This window comes from Lichenostomus cassidix, unplaced genomic scaffold (assembly GCF_008360975.1).
Source record: "Lichenostomus cassidix isolate B80296 unplaced genomic scaffold, HeHo_3.0 HiC_scaffold_46, whole genome shotgun sequence".
NCBI classification, from domain to species: Eukaryota; Metazoa; Chordata; class Aves; order Passeriformes; family Meliphagidae; genus Lichenostomus; species Lichenostomus cassidix.
The window spans coordinates 1,499,516-1,513,982 of NW_028147597.1; positions in this window are offsets into that span (position 1 = coordinate 1,499,516).

Consider the following 14,467-nt stretch of genomic DNA (forward strand, 5'->3'; position numbering starts at 1 on the left):
CCCAGGGGTGGAAGCACAGTCCCACCATCTGCCATGGACTGATCCAGGCTGCACTGGAAAAGGGTGAGGCTCCAGAACATCTGCAGTATATTGATGACATCATTGTGTGGGGGGACACAGCAACGGAAGTATTTGGGAAAGGTGAAAGTGTCACAGGTGGATCTGGACTGGCAGCACAAAGGAGAATTATTTCTAGCTCGTTGGGCCCATGATGCCTCTGGTCATCAAGGGAGAGATGCGACATACAGGTGGGCTCGTGACCGAGGGGTGGACTTGACCATGGACAACATCTCACAGGTCATCCACAGCTGTGAGACTTGCGCTGCAATCAAACAGGCCAAGCGGGTGAAGCCTCTGTGGTATGGTGGACGATGGTCAAAGTACAGGTATGGGGAAGTATGGCAAGTTGACTACATCACACTTCCCCAAACCCGCCAAGGAAAGCACTACGTGTTGACCATGGTGGAAGCAACCACGGGATGGTTAGAGACCTACCCTGTGCCTCATGCTACTGCCCGGAACACCATCTTGGGTCTGGAAAAGCAAGTCCTGTGGAGACATGGTACCCCTGAGAGAATCGAGTCTGACAATGGAACCCATTTCAAGAATGGCCTCATAAGCACCTGGGCTAGAGAACACGGAATTGAATGGATATACCACATCCCCTATCATGCACCAGCTGCCGGGAAAGTTGAACGGTGCAACGGACTACTTAAGACAACTTTGAAGGCACTTGGCGGGGGAACCTTCAAAAATTGGGAACTGAACTTAGCAAAGGCCACCTGGATGGTTAACACAAGGGGTTCTATCAATCGAGCCGGTCCTGCCGAGTCCGAACCTTTGCACACAGTGGATGGAGATAAAGTCCCTGTGATACACGTAAGAGGTTTCTTAGGAAAGACTGTTTGGATTAGTCCCACCTCAGGCAAAGGCAAACCCATCCGTGGAGTGGTTTTTGCCCAAGGACCTGGTTATACTTGGTGGGTGATGAAGGCAGATGGGGAAACCTGTTGTGTACCACAAGGAGACCTTATCTTAAGTGAGAACTGTGTAGATGGTAATAGAATAAGGGGTGGATAATGTCCTAGGTTGCAATACTGATGTAGTTAAGTATTCTATTTCCACCAGCTGTGGGCCATTAGCTGCTATCACCCACTCCGGATGACAGGCAATGGGCCATCAGGGACCCACCGTGTGACTCATGGACTTATCTCATCCCATTGTGAGATGCTCTGCCCAGGAGGGAGGAGCCAGGTGTTCCCACGTGGATATAACCTGGCCTTGGAACTGCCTGAGCTAGCCCTGTCTACTGGGTTCCCAGAGGACCAGAGCTACCACTGGATCTTCAGCTGGAGACTAGACCTTCACAGGATCACCGCTTCAACTGGACTACTTCAGTTGGACTGCTACTACCACCCTAACAGGGTGTTAGGTTGTATCTGACTTTGTCAGTGCTTTTCCTTGTATTATTTCACTTATTTTTAATTTCAATCTTGACTTGTGATCTCCCACTGGTTTGTTTTCAAACCAACACAGAGGGATATGAAGAAAGCTTTGGGAGCTCCCAGGGTCAGAGGAAGGTGGGGAAATGGGGCAGTGGGTAAAGTCTGCAAGCGAAGCAGCACAGGCCTAGGCCAGGGGAGGAGAGCTGCAGGGGGGTGACCAAAGGCCTTTGGGGGGGCTGGGACCACCCCCTGCCAGCAGCAATGACATTTGTGTCCCCTGGCTGTGGCTGCTGTCCCTGCCACTGAGGCCCATGAGAAGACACGAGTTCCTTGCAGCCCCAGGGCTTGTGGCCTCCTCCCCCAGCCCACAGAGCTTTGCAGGGCTCCTGCTGCTCTCCTGCCCTCACCATCCCACAGCCCACATCCCACTGCTCCGGGAGAGCCACGAGCATCCTGTGAGGCCACCGATCCCCATTGCCACGGCATGGGGGTCAGGCCTTGGCTGTCCTGCTTGGCCAAGCCCAGGCAGGGCTTTCACAGCCACATTGCAGAGTCCATTTCCCACCTGGAGCCACTGGTGCCTCTGAGTTCTGCTTCCCCAGCCCCAGGGATGCTCTCCTTGGCTGCTCATTGCCCCCACGGTCTCTTGGCAGGGATGGGCTCAGTGGGGGCTGCTGACATCCTCAGCAACTTGGAGGTTGCTGCTGAATTTTCTTTCTCCAGAGGCTTGTTCAGCCTTCAGCTCTTCACTTTAGGAATTCAGTGAGAAAAGCTCATTAACATTTCAAAACACCCTAACCAGACAAGCTCCTGGGAATAATTTAAGTTTTCAATTGTTTTGTAGTTAATTATACAGGTTTCAGAAGTATATTGGCAGTGAATATACTGTATTTAAAACAATGCTGAGAGAATTGTTTTGCCCTGTTCAATTTTCTTTTCCTGTTTATAGATTGATATCAGCAATCTCCAGTTGGTATTGATTGCTAGCACCTCCTAATGCAATCTGAATGGACATGAAATTTGGTGCCACTTGGTGCACTTAATGCCTGACAACCAACCACCCTAACCCCCTAACCCCCTAACCCCCACCCCACCATTTCCCTCATCCAAGCCCTGGGACTCAGAGCAGCCTTGTGCAAATCTCAGCTTCCTCCACTCCAGGCTGCACCTGCAGCTTTCAGCTCCTTGGCACAAACTCCCAGCTGCTTTCCTTGGAGAAGGAGCTGCCTGAGACACAGAGGGATGTTCATTTATTGTCAGCAAACTGAACCAAAGGAAGGCACAGCTCCAGTAAAAAAAACAAAAAACCAAAACAAAAAAACCCCAAAACCCAAAAACAAACAACCGCACAAACATACAAACAAACAAACAAACAAAAAAACCCATATACACCAACCAAACAAAAAAGTCTGCTATATATTAAATCCACTTTCCACAGCAGACAGTCTCAGACCAATGGAAAACACGTTCTGTGCCCAGCACAGATCCCAACATGCCTCCAAACCCTCCCTGCCCCAGTTCTGTCCAGATTTGCTCTTTGCACACACAAGTCACACACTGAAGTCATGAGCTCCCTGCATGGCCAGAGGGAGGAAAAGAGAGAAAGTGGATGAAGAGCTCTCTTGTGCAGAGCTACAGCTGCACTAATCCCAATATTCTGGGGTCACAGGAACTTGATCCAACACCCTGTGCAGCATCTGTTCCCTGGGTTAAAATCTGTCTGCATGGCCAGGCCGAAGGAGTGCTGGGCAATGGAGTCACATCCAGGGGTGTCCCCAGGGCTCAGGATTGGGGCCACTTCAGTTAAATCTCTTTATTGCTGATCTGGATGAGGGCACCGAGGGCACCCTCAGTCAGTTGCCAGGTGACCCCAAGCTGGGTGGGAGTGTGGCTGTGCTGGAGGACAGGAAGCTCTGCAGAGGGATCTGGACAGGCTGCTGCCATGGGCCCAGGACAACTGGATGAGGTTCAGCAAGGCCAAGGGCAGCGTGCTGCCGTGGGGTCACAACCACACCAAATCCCTGGCTGTGCCCTGGCCCTGATCCCCACAGCCTGTTCTGTTTGCTTCATCCCTCCAATGCCAGGGACTTTGTGGGACAAGGGAGCTCTGCTCTGGGGATGGAGGGAGGTGCAAGTGCAACCACTGGAGTGGGAACCACAAGTGATCAGGTTTGTGTCCTTTGGGGTCAGGAACTGGTGAGACTCAGAGGCAAAGAAAGTTTCTCTTCATGGCCAAGAAACAGAAGTTGAACATGACTCATTTTAATAACCATCACAGCTCTTCCTCAGCTCTGTGTGACATCTGAGCAGCATCTGATGTGTCCACCACTCCCAAGGAATTTCTACACAAAATCAGTTTTAGACAAAGATGATGCTGTCATAGATATTAACAGAGTTAAATTGTATCACTATGCTGTGCCTGGACTGGAGGTAAAACAGTTTCGACAACGACCCTTTTGCAAAGCTGTCAATGGTGGATGGAGAAGGAGGATTTGGTTCCTTTTGTGTTGAGGAAATGCTGAAACCAGCCTGACTCATTCTTTCTCCTCCTGTCCTGTCCTGGCTGAACCTCCCCTCTTTCCCCTCCCACCCATTGTCTTTTGTCTCCCACCAGGCACCCTGGTGAAGAGCCTGGCTCTGTGCTCTCCATCACCTCCTCGCTGGCACTGCCAGGCTGGGATGAGGAGCCCCTCAGCCTTCCCTTCTCTGGGCTGGACAAGCCCAGCTCCCTCAGCCTCTCCTCACAGCCAAAGGGCTCCAGCCCCAGCTTGGAGGCTCTTCACTGACCCTGCTGCAGCTGCCAGACATCTTTCCTGCCCTGGGGAACACAAACCAGGCCACAGTGACCTGGAGAATCCACATCCTTGATGTCCTCCCTGGTCACACAGCCCCAGCCCCTTGTCCCCGTGTTTGGCTCTGGGGGGTTGTTTGTGGAACATCCTCTGGGAAAGGCTGCAGCACTGAGGGGAAAAGGGACCCAGGGGGACAGGGGACACCACTGTGCAGGGCAGCATGGGGGACTTCTCTGGGGAGGGACTGTGAGAGGGGGTTGGGGTGGAGTGACCTCCCCAGTGACCCTACGCAGCCCCCTGTGATGTCACACACGGTGGCTCTGTGATGTCATAAAGCCACCCTGTGATGCCACAGAGCCCCCTCAATGTCACAGTCTTCCCTGGGATGTTACGGTCACCTCTATGTTGCAGATGCTCGACAACCTCAGATAGCACACTCCGTGATGTCATGGCCCCTCTGTGACCTCACACAACCCATTCTGTGATGTCACACCCTCCCTTTCTGACATCACAGCTGCTCTGTGGCTCTATGACACAGCCACAGTGGTGCTGCTATGACACAGCCCCCTCTGGGACATCACACAGCCTCTCTGGGACATCACAGCTGGTGTGTGACCTCACAGCCCCTCTCTGGAATGTCCCCCAGTGTCACCTTTGGGGCAGGATGGACAGGTGGCCTCCAGGCATATTTGGCCCCCTCTGTCTGCAGCCCTCAGTGCCCAGAGGTGCCCAGCAGCTCCCACAGGCTGCAGAACCTCCATTCCACCCCTGACAGCCACAAGTGTCTGTCCTTGTCCTGGCAGATCTGGCACTGCTTGGAATCCTGGCTGGAGTGTAACTGTGGAGTGACTGAAGGGCTCAGCAGGGCAGGGACCCCCTGGGAGCCCTTAAACCCCTCCTGCCCCATGGGTGCCCACAGCAGCCCCAGGGCCTGCCTGTGCACTGTCCCCATGGCACTGTCCCATGGCACTGTCCCATGGCACTGTCCCCACGGGTGCCAGGGCTGTGTTTCCTTAATGGGGATAGGGCCCTGTGAGGTCCTTGCCACGCCAAACCCCCGGGGGTGCCATGGGGGGTCTCACCTGGACACAGACACTCAGCAAGGAACTGTCCAAGGCCTGGGGGCTGTGGCACAGCAGGGACACCCCCGGGGCACCCCCAGCCACCTCCAGCTTGGTCACAGCGAACTCGGTGCTGCCAAGGGCAGGGATGGCCCTGGTCACCCTCAGGGACACAATGGTCACCCCCTTTGCCCACCCCCTGTGCCCATCCCTCACCACGGTGTCCCCAAGCCCCGCAGGTCCCGCGGTGCCCAGGGGTTGGGATGAGGACCTGCCCCTCCCGGGGTGATTCTGTCACCTCCCTTCCCTGTCACCTCCGGCTTGGGGCTGCTCAGGGGTCCTGGCACCCCCTGATGGCCCCGTGGCACTGGTTTGCCACGTCCCCCAGGAGCTGGGGAGAGGTCACCTCCCTGCAGAAGGAGTGCTGGGCATCCTCCCTCAGCCGGGAGTGGCCATGGAGGAGAGCCACGAAGGAACGAGCCTCCCTCAGCGTGGGGAACTCCCCGTCCTGTGCCAGGCGTGGGGACAGCCCCATGTCCCCCGGGGTCCCCCGGGGTCCCCAAACCCCCCAGCTCACCACCAGCCGGCTGTCCGCCCTGGGGAGGGTGAAAAGCTGGTTCTCCACTGGGCTGCTCTCCCGGCTCGCTGTTTGCTCGGTGCTGACAGTGGTGATGTTGGGTAAGTCGCACAAGTGCTGGCACTTCTGTGGGGACACCGCCAGGGTGACACCACCGTCACCCATGTCCCCACGCTGTGGGACCCCTGCCACAGCCACCGCCAGCACCTTGGAGCTGCCTGGGACAGGAGGCAGAGGTGGCTGGCAGGGTGTCACCAGGGATGTCAGACAGTCCCCAGGGATGACGGGCTGTGTCCAGGGATGTCAGAATGTCCCCGTGGGTTTCATGCTGTTCCAGTGGATGCCACGCTGTCCTCAGGGGTGCCAGGCTGTCCCAGTGGCTGCCAGACTGTCCTGATGGACACCAGCCTGTCTCCAAGGATGTCACACAGTCCTCATGGGCGCCAAGCTGTCCTGATAGACGCAAGGCTGCCCCATAGCTGTCACAATGTCCCCATACTGCCAGACTGTCCAGATGGATGCACAGCTGTCCCCTTGGGTGCCAGGCTGTCCAGTGGGTGTCAGACAGGCCCCAGTGATGCCAGGCTGTCCCTAGTGATGCCAGGCTGTCTCTATGGGTTCCAGGCTGTCCTGACAGGTGTCAGGCTCTCCCCAAGGATGCCACACTGTCCTCATGGGTACCAGGCTGTCCAGCGGCTCCCAGGCTGTCCCCAGCGATGCCAAGCTGTCCCATGGGTGCCACAATGTCCGCCCAGCTCCCAGCTCACCTGCTGTGGCTGCAGATTTGTCCAGGCCTCTGCTGCTCTTCCTTGGCAATGGCCAGCATGTCCAGCACTGCCAGGCTCAGCCCCACAGCCATGCAGCCCCTGAGGAAATCCCTGTGGGACTGGCCATGGCGCATGGCGCAAGGCTAGGGGGTTTCTCCAATCTCCTGCTGTGCCAGGACACCTGAGGCACCCCAAAACCCCTGGTCTGTGCTGGTATCCTCTTCATGTCCCAGTGCCCACGTGAGTCAGATCCTGCCCTGGGCTCTGGTTTCCTGCTGCTTCCCTGGCTCTGTCCCTGGGGCATGTCCCCCCCCAGGGGACACAGTGACCCCATCTGGGCATCCTGGGGTACCCTGTGTCCACTGTGGGATGGCCACGAGCAGCTCCAGGTGAGCCAGGTAAGAGGATCCACATCCCCCAGGCTCCAGTGGGTGCTGGAGGACCTCGTGACCAAAGCAAGGACCCTGAGCCATTGTTGGGATTCAGAGCTCACAGCCAGGACCCCCTATTGAGAACAAGCACAGAACCCCAAGCCCAGAACCAGGACCCCCAGGGAACAGATGCTGCAGAGGGTGTTGGATCAAGTTCCTGTGACCCCAGAATATTGGGATTAGTGCAGCTGTAGCTCTGCACAAGAGAGCTCTTCATCCACTTTCTCTCTTTTCCTCCCTCTGGCCATGCAGGGAGCTCATGACTTCAGTGTGTGACTTGTGTGTGCAAAGAGCAAATCTGGGCAGAATTGGTGCAGGGAGGGTTTGGGGGATCTTGGGATCTGTGCTGGGCACAGAACGTGTTTTCCATTGGTCTGAGACTGTCTGCTGTGAAAAGTGGATTTAATATATAGCAGACGTTTTTATTCGTTTGTTTTGGTTTATTTGGGTTTTTTTGTTTGTTTTTTGGATTTTTTCTTTTTTTGTTTTTTTGGGTTTTTTTTTATGGATATGTGCCTTCCTTTGGTTTAGTTTGCTTACAATAAATGAACATCCCTCTGTGTCTCAGGCAGCTCCTTCATCAAGAAAAGCAGCTGGGATTTTGTGCCAAGGAGCTGAACCTGCAGGTGAAGCCTGGAGTGGAGGAAGCTGAGATTTGCACAAGGCTGCTCTGAGTCCCAGGGCTTGGGTGGGGAAAGTGGTGGGGAGGGAGTTAGGGACAGAGTCTGATTGATTGTCAGCCATAAAGGGTCTTGATGTTCATATCTATTCAGACTGCATTAGGAGGTTCTCTGGATCAATATCAATTGGAAATTGTTGATACCAACCCATAAACAGGAACAGAAAACTAAAAAGGACAAATCAATTTGCTCTGCATTGTCTTTAAATATAGTGTATTCACTTCGAATACCCTTCTGAAATCTCTACAATTAACCACAGAAGAATTGAAGACTTAATTAAATAATTCCCAGAGCCTTGTCTTGTTAGGGTGTTTTGAAATGTTAATGAGCCTTTCTCGCTGAATTCCTGAATGGAAGAGCTGAAGACCGAACAAGCCTCTGGAGAAGTAAAATTCCTCAGGGAGCCTCCAAGTTTCTAGGGATGCATCCTCATCAGAGCAGGAATGAACAGCAATGGGCACAGCTTTCTGGCTGCCCCAGCTTTGGGATGAGCCCTGGGCCTGGAGCAGGAACAGCTCCTGATGGCCACAAGGCCAGGGCTGTTGTGCTGATCTGGGCAGATGGGATGGCAGGAGGGGCTGCAGAGCTCTCAGCATCTCCTGGACAGGACAGCAGGGCACACAGTGCTGCCTTTCAGTTGGTCTTAGAATTATGAAGGCGACATGATTAAAGGGATGAAATGGTTTTACCTCGGTATTTTAATAAGAAACTAGGTGCACAGCTCTTCCAAGGTGGAACCTGCTGAGATGCACACACCGTATAATGTGTATAAAATTTTTATAGACCTTTCAAATTAGCCTATCAGTCTAGAATTCCCCAACAGGAAAATTAACAACAGAAGTAATTTCTAAATTCTAAAGAAACCCACCAGTATGAGGCTAGGGCGACGTTTATTAAATATGTTCTAGAGAGTTTTTGATGGCATAGGGCTCTCTGGCCTTTTACTATAAATATTTAGGCTTTCTGCCTTGCAGAACCTTAAATCTGAGGAAGAATATCAGACTACAAAAATTACAAGTATGTAGGTTAAGGGGATAGAGGATACAGAAGGCATAAAAAAGGTATAAAAATGTATAAAAGGGTATATGACAAATAAAAGGCAAAAATCATCATGCATCAAGAGGGAGCCTCCTTTTCCTTTGGCCAAGCACGTTCCCCCATGGCTGGGGCTGAGTCCTCTCGCAGCTCCAGCTGCTGCTGTGCCCTTCAGAGGGGCTGAGGCCGTGGGGCCACTGCCCAGAGCAGCCTGGCCTGAGCAGGGCTGTGGGGCCAGAGGCAGCTGGGCTGTGCTGGGGAGAGGCCCTTGGTGCTGCAGAGAGCTCAGGGCAGCTGGCAGAGCTTGGAGGGAGCTGGGCTGGGCTGAGAGAAGCTGGCAGAGTAAGCATCAGTGTCCATCTCAGCCTGTGTGAGCGTGCAGGGGCAGGACTGAGCCCAGGGCTTGTGGGGCAGAGCCAGGGCCTGGGGAAGGCATGGAAAACAGGCAAGTGGCCGAGAGAGGAGGCTGCTCTGTGCCCTTGCTGGCTGCAGGAGGGAAATGAAGAGCTGCTGTGGGATGGGGAGGGGGATTGAGTTCCAGCAGACACCGATGTGGGGCTGAGGGACTCAAGGGCTCCTTGGCCTGAGTCTGTCCTGGGAAGGTATCTTGGATTGATGTTATGATAATCCTTTATCCCCTATCGTTGGCTTATATGCCTAAGAAAGAAAAAATGTGTGGTCCTGTCTCTTTAACTACACCCAGCCGAAGAGAGAAACGCGGGTTGTTTTGAAAACATTTTCCCCAAGCCTCGCTCCGGGGGAGGATTCGTCGCCCGGCAGAGACTGCGTGCTGGACGGGGGTCGGAGTGAGCTCTGTTCCCATTTTTTTTTTCCATTTTTTCTTTTTCCTCGTTTGGACCCCTTCTCTTCGATCTGCTTTGCTACCCGGAGACCCAGGAGGGCCAGAGGACAGCAGAGCTCTCCAGGGAGCTCCACCCGGCCCCGGGGGGGCGAGGAGGAGAGGGACTGCGTCTGAGAGAAGGACTTTTTAATCAGGTTGAATCACTCCTTTTCACCTTGGTTTTCCCCTTCCCCTGTGCCTTGCAGGGCACTCTGCGTGGTTTTGTCAAATAAATAGTTTTTTTCTTCACTTCCATCTAAGAGGTTCTGTTGTGGGTGGGGGAGGGGGTGTCGGGGCCCTTTGCTCTCGGAGGAGAGAGAGTCTTATTATTAACCCGGGACAGAAGGTCTCTCAGGCCTCTGTCCTCAGGAAAGCTCCGAGGGAATTCCCGCGGCGCTCGGCCCTGCCCGGCACGGCTGATGTCCCCCGAGCTCCACACTGCTCTGGAGTGGTGCTGCCAGTGCCGCTCGGGGTGAGGCTGCTTTGGGGACACCCAGGGCACATCAAGGCTGCTTTGGGGCTGTGGGCACTGCCCGGCGCTGGGGATGGGGCTCTGTAGTGTTACAATGACCTCCTTGGCTTCACAGTGTCACAGCTGGACTTCTGGTGACATGAGACCCCAGCTGTCACAATGGATCCTTGTTTCCAAAAGGTCTTGCTGTGTCACAATATTCTCCTTGGTTCAGTCAGGCCCCACAGTGTCCCAATGGTCTCCTTGGTTCCACAGTGTCCCAATGGCCCCTTGGCTCCATGAAGCCCTGCAGTGCCACACTGGCCCTTGGCTATACAAGGCCTCACAGTGTCACAATGATCCCCTTGCTTCCACAAGGCCCTGAAGTGTCACAATTGATTCTGTTGGTTCCATGGCACTCTGCAGTGTCACAATGGTCTCCTTCATTCCATAAGGCCCCACAGTGTCACAGTGGATTCCATTGTTCCATGAGTGTCACAATGGCCTTTTGGCTCCACGGGGCTCCCTAGTGCCACAATGATCTCCTTGATTCCATGAGGCTCTACAGTATTACAATGGACTGCTTGGCTCCACATTATCCCAGTGGATCATTGGTTCCATGGGGTCCCTACAAGTCACAATGGATTCCTTGTTTCCATCAACCCCCACAGTGTCACAGTGGCCCCTTAGTTCCATGACACCCTACACTGTCACAATGGCTCCTTGGTTCCATGGGACCCAAAAGTGCCACCATGCACCTCTTGGTTCCATTGGCCTCCACAGTGACACAGTGGTTCCTTGATTCTGTGAAGCTGTGCAGTGTCACAATGCTCTCCATGGCTCCTTGGGGCTTCAAAGTGTCACGATGGCCCCTTAATTCCATGAGGCCTGTGGTGTCACAGTAGTCTCCATGATTCCATGAGGCCCTGCAGTGTCACAATAGACCATTGGTTCCATTGAGCCCCACAGTGTCACAATGGCTCTTTGGTTCCGCAAGGCCTCAAAGTGTAAAAATGGCCTCCATGGTTTCATGAGTACCTGCTGTGTCACAATGGACCCTTGGTTCCATGATGCCCTGTAGTGTCACAATGGTCTCCTTGGTTCTGCACTTTAAGAATGCTGCCTTGGTCCCTTGGAGCCTCACAGTGTCACTATTGTGCCCTTGGTTCCATGAGGCCCAGCAGCATCAGAATGGCTCCTTCATTCCATGGAGAACCACAGTGTCACTATGGTCCCCTTGGTTCCACAGGGCTCCCCAGTGACAAAATGGACCCTTGGTTCCCTGAGGTTCCTCAGTGTCACAATGGTCTCCTTGTATCTGCAGTGTCACCATGGATCCTTTGTCCCATCAGGTTCCATAGTGTAACACGGTCACCTTAATTCCATGAGGTTCCTCACGGTCACAGTGGAGTCCTTGGTTCTGTGAGGCCCTGATGTGTCCCAATGGACCCATGGTTCCAGGAGGTTCCATGGTGTCACCATGGTCTCCTTGGACTGCAGTATAACAATGGATCATTGGTTCCATGCAGCCCTGATGTGATACCATGGCTTTTTGGTTCCATGCAGCCCCGGAGTGTCACAATGGACCATTGGTTCCATGAGGCTTTTCTCTGTCACAATGTACTTTTTTTTTGGTTCCATAAAGTCTCAATAGACAGTCACAATAGACAGTTGGTTCCATGGTGTCACACATTGTCACAATGGTCTCTTTGGTTCTGTGAGGTTCCATAGTGTCACAGAGAACTGCTTGGTTCTCTGTGGCCCTGCTGTCACCAAATATCTCAAATATCCACAGAAAACTCCTTAACACTAATTTGGTGTTAAAGAGGGCATCATTTATTCAGGCCTGAGGTCCAAGAGGGGATAAATCCTAACCTTACATGGACACGTGATTCTGCAAGTGCGTTGTTTATCTACAGTGGCTACATGTGTATTACAATTTACCCATTACCACAAAACCCACCCCAAGTTCCCAGATCCAGTCCATGTTTTTTCCATCACTGCACTCTTTAGCCAGATGTTTTCTTTTTCTCTTCCAAATATCCCCGCTGGGAAAGCAGACCTTGCATGCTTTGTTTCCCTGCTATAAGTTCACAGGCACAGTAAAAATTGAATTAACCCTTCTGGTATCAAGCCCAAGGCTCTGTGTGCCAAGGCAGAGGAAGGCAGGATGCAGAGCTGTCAGCAAAGGAAGGGCCAGCGAGGTGGGGCAGCCGGGGGATGACGACAGCCTGGAGGGACAGAGGCGCAGGGCATGGACAGCGTAGGACAGCCTGGGCTGGAGAGGGCAGAGGGATGTGCAGGAGCTGCAAGGCCCTGACAGAGCCAACTTGTGCAGCACTTTGGCCATGGCTGCTGTCCCTGGCCCTGAGGCCATGAGGAGGACACAAGTGACCCTTGCAGCCCTGGGGCCTCATGGCCTCCTTGTCCCTGCCCAGCAGCCTGGCAGGGGCTGCCCCATGGTCCTGCCCTTGGCATTGCACATCCCCACATGCCAGTGCCCCGGGAAGAGCCCTGAGCACTGAGGGAGGGACAGGATCTGCCTTGCCAGGGGCTGGGGCTCAGGCCTAGGCCCTTTGCATTCCTGAAACACATCCAGGTTTGCTCAGCACCAGAGACACCTTTGGCTTGTTTGTCCCCACCTGTCATCACTGCCTCCAGAGTTCTGCTCTATTTGAAACCTGGAGACACTTTCTCAGTTGTGTCACTCAGTGAGACCCATTAAAACTTAAAGAATCTTTGAGTTCTTGAGAAGTTTTTTGAACACTCTCTCAGGGACTGAGTCTCATGTAAACAACACCAAATCCCCAAGAGGCTCATTAAAGTCCTTGTGCTGTTGCTGTGCTGCTGAGCTGGGCTGGGCTCCTGGCACAGAGGGAACTCCTGGCAACCAAGAAGAGCTTCAAAAAGACATTTCTCCTGAGGAGCAGTTTCTCTCCCAGCCCAGCAGGGCTGAGGGTGCTGCCTGCAGGTACCTGATAGGAGTGAAGCAGACAGAGGCTTAAAGCAACTGGAAGGACAATTCTGAGCTTATTCATGGAGAAATCCTCACAGCTTCTGACACAGTAAGTCTCTGGCTGCAGGGATCTTCTAAAGCTGACACATGACAGCACTGATATGACTGTAAGGATGGCTCTGCTGCTGTTTCTGGTTTGGGGGAGGATGTGCTGCAGAGCAGGACTGCCCTGGGCACCGTCAGAGGGACAGGGCAGGACAGCTCCTGCTGTCAGGGATGGCTGCAGGCTGGGAAGGTGGGGGTGCAGCCAGGGGTGCCCAGGGCTGTCCTGCAGAGCAGCTCCTGCAGCCCTGAGGGCTCTTTGCCAGGGCAGGGGATCTGCCAGCTGCCCTGAGCAGCAGAGCTCTTGTGTCCCCTGGCAGCCAGCACAGCCCTCAGCCCGGGGGCTCGGGGCCCTCAGTCCCCTCCTGGGCCGGCAGAGCAGCACCAGAGATGAAGGGCATCTCTCCTGCCATTGCCCATTCCCTGCTGACCAGGGCCTGAGGGCGACTGTCCTGCAGTGCTGCTGCCTGCGAGGGGCTGTGCAGGGCTGGGCAGGGAAAGGCTTTTCCTCAGGGCTCGGCTGTCTCTCTCCTTGCCTTGCTCAGCTGCTCCTGGCATTGCTGACAGGCTCTCTGGCAATGGCAGTTGCAGCTGCAGGGTCAGGCGCAGCCCTTGGGGCTCCTCCTGTGCAGGGTGAGCACAGCAATGAGGTGTCCCAGCTCCCTCTGCCCTGGGCAGCTCTGGGCAGGGCAGGCTGGCAATGAAATGACTGTCCCTGACTTTGGGAAAGGGAGGATGCACTTTGTTGGCCACAGATCCTTCTGCTCTCAGTAGTGTCTCCTGGCTTTCCTGGGTAACATGGGAGTGGATCTCAGAACGGTGCAAGTGCTGGGCAGCTGGGAACAGGAGAGAGGGACAGAGCAGCTCCCCTCAGTCTGCACTAAGCCTCAGACAATCCTCCTGCCTCACTGGACTGGCTGTTCTCCCAAAGTGCAGCAGAGTCTCTCATTCTGCCTTCTGCCATCCCCATCCATTTGCCCTTGCAGTGCTGCTGCTGACAAGCTCCTGTGCCTTAGGAGTAGATTCCTTATCCAAGTTAAAACACCAGGAGTGGCTCCTGCCCTCACTGTCCCCTGCACTGACTGGGGGAGCAGGTCTGACTCCCAGGTGTCCTGCAGGTCAAGGTCCAGATCCTCACACAACACTGGCCAGCAGCAATCAGGGCTCCAGCAAACAAGGTGAAGGAAGTGCTTGAGATACAGACAAGGAGGAGGTATTTAGTGGCAGGGAAGGCTCTATGAGAAAGGACTTTGACTTTTTTATTAGAAATCGCTTCAAAATTGTCAATTCTTTCCTCCTTCAACAGCTTCCAATGCCCAGAGACAGAAA